The following is a 7877-nucleotide window of genomic DNA, read 5'->3' as shown; positions in this document are numbered from 1 at the left end:
CAATGCACATGCACCACATCTAAAATGTAACAAACGTGAGAAACCAAGTTACTATATAATTTGATATATCATAAGGGGTTGTTTGGTTTGAATACAACTTATGCTAGGATAAGTTATGCTATGATTAGTTATGCTAAGATTAGTTATGTTGACCTTATTTTTTATTGATTGTTTAGTTTGGTATACTAGAAATAATAACGGATGCTATGATGAATCGCAAAGGTAAAATATAATGCCAAAAAGCTCCCAGCCAGAGTCCCCAATGGCCCTTCTCTCCTACTTTCTGGTGAGAGAAACCCACCTTTTTCCGGCTACCCCCCACCAGACTCAATCCTTTTCTTCAAATCCAACAATAATCGCCTAATGTGATTATTGATTAATATGATCACTGAAATCCACTTTCCATACCTTCTTCTACTCTTCTTTACCTTTCAGTCTACCCTCCTTCAATGGACGACAAACTTTGTTTTAGATCTGGGAGAATATCTTATGAGATTACTATGTATTATCAGTGTCAGTACTTTTGTTTTATTGGGTGGAAAATGTTAGGAATTCCATTAGAAGGTTAACTTTGAGTAAAGGTTCTTTCCTCTAGCTATTAAGAAGAATGAGTGGTGCATCAAACAATAGGGGAAGAACTTTAAATCGTGGAGATGCAAAGATTACTTTACTTATATTTATTGCTCTTAAAAGTTCAACAAGTAGGGGAGGTTCCTTTAAATTATTAATATTAAGGGATATAACAGAGTTGTGATCATCATTCCAGAAAAGTTCTTATAATGCGGGGATGGGGCCTGGTGGCTACAAATATTGAGTAATTTATTACAAAGAAAACTAGCACTCCTGGTGCATTTATTACAAATGGAGTTCCAACAGTAGAACTAATAAACAAGAATCTCAGCTTCAAAGATTCTCTTAGTAAGAGCAAAGGGAATCTAAAGGAAGCTAAGGTTACTGAGGTTTATGTTGTGAAGAACCATCTCTGTGAAAACTAAAGAGGGTGATAATGATATTCTGCGCAGATGTCTAGTTTGTCAATTCAGTGGTAGGGATGAAGTTCCGATCGCAATGAGGTGAGAAAATGGGCTCAGCAGACATGGAAAGGGACTCACAATATCCATATGAATGAAATGAATGGCTTTCATTTTTTGTTTGAGTTCCAATCAAAGAAAGCAGCTGAACACATTTTTATGGGCGACTATAGAAGACAAAAGGTCATGTTAACACTTGACTGGTGGTCTCCGGCGAAGGGATCCTTTCCAATCCAAACCAAGTTTGATTTGTTTTGAATCAAAGTAGATGGTCTTCCTCTACACCTCTTGTCCACAAGTGTCATGAAAGAGATAGGTGATAAATGTGGAGGTTGGCTGGAAAATGAAGAAGAAACGGAACTTAAAAACGACCAACGATGGGCTCGCATTTGAGTTAAGTGTCCGAGGAAGACAATACCACTGTCCATTGAGGTTGATGATGGAAATCTGATCTTCTCTATGCCTGTATGGGTAGAGTCACCGACGATGTACAAGAAAAATGAGATAGTTATTAACCCTAGGCAGGTGACTATAGATGGTAAAGGAGAGCCAAAAATAGTTCTGGGTTGTGGAATGTATAAGAAGACTTTTCATGAAAAAGGTAAAGAGGTTTATGTGAGTCTTATTTCATAATGAGACGTAGATTAATTTCTATCTTCTTGTTGTGTTTTGAGTCTCTTGATTATGTGAAATTGTTGTTCCTCCTACATATGTGCATTATGTATGGTGTGGCATGGTTATGTTCAGCTATACTTGAGTTTATTATCTCTTGAAAGTGTTTTAAAAGAAGCAAGTGTCATTTGAGGACGAATGTTGTCCATGTGAGGGAGATTGTAATGCCCCTAAAACGAACTAGGTTAAACTAGAGCCTGACATGTGTGTCATGATGTTTTAAAGTCCTAAAATGGTTAATAATAGTGTTTATAGGCAGTATATAAAGTTTGGAAGTGTTTGGAGGTCACACATCCCAGAACATCCATGAACTAGCTGAAGTTAAACTAGTGTGTCATATGTTTTGTAGTGGAGTTTTGGGGGATGGTTAGGTGAAATTGAGTAATCGATGGTTACTATACATAGATGAAATGTAAAGGGACGACACCCCGGAGACCAGCCTAAGGGTCCCAAGGAGGACCCAAACATGGTCCAAGCACGTCGCCGCACCAGCCAATAATGTGTAGTGGCTGCGCAACGCAGCCTGTACTGAGAAGGGCGAATTTTTCCCTGTGACGCGGGGACAACACAAATCATTTTGTCCCAAAATTTTCCATAAGCAAGAATCAAAAATGCCTCTGGGACGCGCAGTAAACCCCCAGATTTGGTCGCGTCATTTTTTAGTCAAATTTTAATTGGTTAAAATGTCCATTAAGTGCAGGGGTCTTTTCGGTAGTTTGGTGATGACTTATTGACGATTATTGAGTCTTCTTAATCCCCTAAACTCACCAATCAAAGATACACCCTCAACTCAAAACAAAACCTCTCCATTCCTTTTCTCCAAAACCCTCCATTTATGAACGTTTGAAGCTCCAAGGAACAAGACTGATTTTCCATGTTTTTCTTCATCAATTTCGTGGTATAATCTTCTATATTGAGGTATGGATTTCATTGTTGAATCTCTTTTCTTCAGGGAACCAAGCTTCAAAGTGGTTTTCAAAGACTTCCCAAAAAGATGAACTTCTAAATTTTAATCTAGCCATGGGTTCTTGCATAAAATGGTTTGAATCATTGTATTATGATTGAATTGATGTTAAATTGATGATTTTAGAGTAAAAACTCTATGAACCCATCCAAATAATGAAACCCTAGTTTTGACTATTTTATGGGTGATTTGATATGTCTCTATACTATCAAATTCTTGTGAAGTTTGATTAGAGCTATTGAATTATGAAAGAATCATGTTAGAATTGTAAATAGGTTGTCCTAATTTTAAAAATTCATATTGTATTATCTTGGATTCATTGTATATTGTGATTATTAGATTGAATTGGTGACTATAGCTATTGGTAAGAGCCTTTGTAATCGAGTTTATTGAAATTACTATGGATTGGAGTTGTGAGATTGGATTAGTAGTGTGTTGACCTAACTTTCTCTATTTTTTGTAGTATAGGTCTTCGATGATGATGATGTTTCATATGGTCCACTTATGGTGGCGGTGCTTATGTGTTATGCTTGTGAATAATTTTGCCTTGTAAGAATTACTTTATGAATTGTGAAAAAATGTGGCCTCGTCGCATTACTTTATGAATTATGGTTTTATCATGTTATAACTTGAATATGTGAGAATTGTGAAGGTCTTAATGGCTTATGTGTATATGTGAAGTCAAAAAATGAGTTTTCTAGTTGATGATATGTGTCTCTAGTAGGCTATAGTGAAGTTGCTATGTGTATTACCTGATGTTGAAGTATGATGTTTCTTGATGAATTATATGAGACTTGTGATGACTTAGGTTGAGGACACTACAGTAGTGAATAGGGTGACCTATAGTTGACATTGATTTTCACTATGTACTTCTTGAATGATATATTATATGTGATATCCTTGAAGTTGAAAGTCATAATGGTATCCTCCATACGTAAATTGTAAACTAAAGGTTGGTTGGCTGGAACGGCATGAAATCATCATTAGGAAAGTCATTGAGTTATCCTCTTAACCATTGTAGGTAGCCTTAGTTGACCCTCTTTGGTAAGGTGTAATGTGATTAAGTTATGAACAAGTTATGGTACCTTTTCACATACTTCTTTATTGAAATACTCTATGAGAACAAAGGCTAGCACCGAGAGAGTATGCTTGGGATGTTTCTCTATAATATGACATTAGAGAACAAAGAAACCCTCGATATTCCTTAACCATGTTCCTGCATGGAATGTGTTCTAATTCTACCATTGGCAAGAAGAACACCATTGTCGGAGTAGGTTATGACTCCGGATTCCATGCATAACTACTATGGTCTATGTCGGTTATTTCCTCTTCTCATCGTATGGGATACATACTAGTGTTCAATAAGTACTATGATGTTTAGGTAGTGGAATGGGACGCTATCTAGACATTTCACAATTACACTTTGAAGATATTGGTGTGTGAGTACCCTAGGCCTTCTCCAAGACCATTATGTAAATGTACTTGATTTTTGAATGTCTCTTAAATGGACTAATAAAGAGAATGACTTAAGCTAAAGAAAACATGTTAATGAATAAGTACTTATCTAGAGTAGCTTTAAGGCTTTCCTAGTTAAGGTGTGGATGAGGCATATGAATGGTCTATTCATGTCTTACTTAGGGGAGTCTTAAGAGTAACTCTAGATAGGAAAGTTAATCAATGAAATGGGAATAATCTTATCCTAAGTAGTCTAAAGGATCTCTTTGGTGTGTGTGAAGGGATTGTATGGGTGGTCGCTTCATAACTCACTCAAGTGAGCCCTTAGAATCACCTTTGGTAGGAGGGTCCTATGTTTATATGTGTTATTGATGCTATCTTGTGATATTTGACTTATATATGAAGTTGGTATGACATGTGGTTCTATATTATGATATGATGTTTTATTCAAAAAGAGCATATTCTATACAAATGTTCCTTTTATCATGATTTATGAATTATGTCATACTTAGTACATGCATTGTACTAATTCCATACATTTTATTTATATCTAGTGTTGTAGGTAGAAAATGAGAGGCGTCTTGAAGCAAAGCTTGGAAATTAAGACTCTTTTAAGCAAAGTTGGGGTATGTCCTCACTTGATTTGAGCACATTACTATCTTTAGATTTCTTTTATTCAAAGTATTGTAATAGACTAAGTATTTCTATTATTTCAATTTTATAGGCCGACTCTAAGTATTCTTGAGTCTAAGATTGGCGTATGTTGATACATAGTATTTTCTATCGTTTTATATGAAAGATGTTGTGAAATAGTATTCGTGTGAAAAGTTTTAATTTCGCACTACTTCTCATACATGTATTCTATGAATGATGTCTAAGGGCTTGTACAAGACCTCCGAGAGGTCAAGTACGCCGTGTATGATTCAAGAGTGCCATAACTGCTAGGGGGTACTTTGGGTCGTTACAAAGAAGAAGAAGAAAATAAAGTTATGGATGCTGATGGGATCAAAATTATCACTATAGACATCGTCTATGTGCATCTGCAGCCTAATCTTACTGGTGATAACATTATGAGGTCAGGCATGGAAAACCTTTCAACACCATCAGGTCCATCCTCAAGAGAAATCATTTGAAAGGATTTTTTCGGAATAGTTGTTCGGCCATTTTCTTGATTTACCTGAGAATAATAATGCACGTTTTCAAATGACCATGGTCTATGAACTTCTGAATGGAATGTTCAGTTTTCAAAAACCCAAAAACGAAGGATGAGATTTTGATTAATTATTGCCAGTCTTCTTTTGAAAAGAGAGTTTGTCATAGTTTTGAAGTTAAAATGTCATCCTCCTTCTGAGCACTTACCTGAATACATGGTCAAAAATGAACCACGATGAAAAATAAAAGGAGTAAAAGAAGAAGCAAGAGAACAATCTGTAGCAACATATGAAACATTTGTGGCAATATATCACCCATATGTAGACAATCTGTAGCAACATATGAAACATTTGTGGCAATATATCACCCATATGTAGCAACATATGGCACATTTGTGACAATATATCACCCATCTGTAGCAACATATGACATAAATATTCTTGATGTCAATTCTATAGATGCACTTGATTTTGACAAATTACACTTCAACGGTTATTCATACTATTCACTGGCAAAGCCATCAAAAAGAGATATATCTTGATCCTAAAGCAACCAAAGAAAGGAAAGAAAAAGAGCTTCTAGAATCAATCAAGCATATCTTAAGTTGCTATTACTTTTTATTTGTTTTACTAGGCACCACATCGGTGATCCGAACCAGTATAAAAACACTCTGTGTTATTTCTTACTGCAAGTTGTTATTACTGTTTATTTGTTTTACTAACGTGCTGGTGAGTCGACTGACAAGAGTAGGAAGTCAACTGAAGGAAATTTTAACTCACCGCACCCCTTTGACTTTCACCTACGGCTGACTCAGTTTTATTATTTTAGGTTGTGCATCCATGGCTTGTCCTAGAAAACGAATTGTAAATGTCATATCGAATTACTCTAGGGTTGTTTGAAACCTTATTTGATCATGTTGTGGATAGAATTAAAATGGAATTGGATGGAGAAACAACCATTAAAAGAGATAGAGTTGCTAATGAATTAGTTGTTTTTGATGGGGTTGTTGGTGGTATTGATGGTGTTGGTGCTGGTGCTTGACAAGACCTAGGGGCTACCTCTTGTAGAAGATGTTGTGGCTTTCTCTGTGAGAAGTGCAAGAACCATGATGAAGATTCTATCACTGTTAAGTTGTCAATGAATTTTTAAAAAAAAAGAGGGGGGTCAAGGGTATTCTATCAAAGAATATCCGGCATCCATAAACTCCATAGGCCCCGAGGAGGAAAAAATCCTTTGCCAAGGCAATACAAAATTTGAAGAAGAAGATCTTTGGACTATTGCAAATGGACGAATGCAAGGAAGTGCAATACGACATGCATACTTTTAGTGGAGAAGATTTCAGGAATATGACAAGAAATTTATGATGCTAGTTTGTTTTATCTTTTGAATGATTACTCTTCTTTAGACATTTACATTACTTTCTATTTCAGTATATTGATGAAATCTTAATCATCATGCAGGAGAAACATGTGACATACCCGGAAAACTATGATTCTAAAGATAGAATCCTATATCTCGACTTCTATATCAATTTTAAGAAAAATATATGAGCAACTGAGAGAGGAGGCAACAACTTTGGTGGCAGAAGCATGTCGCAACTAATTAATGAGTTTGAATGGGATGGAGATATGAGTGACTGTGTCGGGGGAATTAGACCATATCCTGGAGGCATGGATTGGATTGGTGCAAAAAAATATTTAGACAGTCATGAGCCTGAACAAAACTCATTTTGTGACTCTTGAGATCCTCTCGCACGAGGATCGCATGAATGTTTACGACTGCCAGCTGATAGGTATGAAACATGCCGAGTTTTTTTAACACATATATAACATGTCCTCGAGTTAATGCAAAATTGTTGAAGCAAGGTGGAATAATGAGGCATTTACGAAATAAGTTTCTCAATGAATCATGGGAATTTAAAGGTCGAGCGGATCCCATGGTAAAAAATGAAACCAACTCTGCATGCGGTTCATATTCGCTTGCATTCATTGAGCCTTTGATTTCAAGGGTAGAAATTTAACCTCCTACTACCCTATTGTGTGACAATATAGTTGCTCGAATACAATGGGTTCGGATTGCTGGGATAGTAAATAGGAGATTATAGCCTCCTTTGTAATTAAAGACAATTCTTTATTTTATCACTTCTCTTATTTTATCTTATATTCAGAGCAAGTACATAATATGTGATGTTATATTGAGAGCAATAAATGTGATATATGTAGTAACATATGGATCATATGTAGCAACATCTACCTCAAGTTGTCAAATATTTCCACATAAGGGTGATATGTTTCAAACATTTGAGGCATCTGTACCAACATATGTCTCAACATATATCTCAAATGGTCAATCATTGCTATATAAGGGTAATCTATAGAAACATATATGACATATGTAGCAACATATGGATAATGTATAGCAACATATGACTCAAATGGTCAAACATTACTACACATGGGTCATGTGTAGCAACATATGGATCATACTTAGGAGTGATATGTCGCAACATTTGAGGAATCTATAGCAATATATGTCTCATATGGTCAAACATTGCTAATTTATATATATATATATATATATATATATATATATATATATATATA

Source organism: Solanum pennellii, chromosome 1 (genome assembly GCF_001406875.1).
Source record: "Solanum pennellii chromosome 1, SPENNV200".
Classification (NCBI taxonomy): Eukaryota; Viridiplantae; Streptophyta; class Magnoliopsida; order Solanales; family Solanaceae; genus Solanum; species Solanum pennellii.
This window is presented reverse-complemented; position numbering follows the sequence as displayed.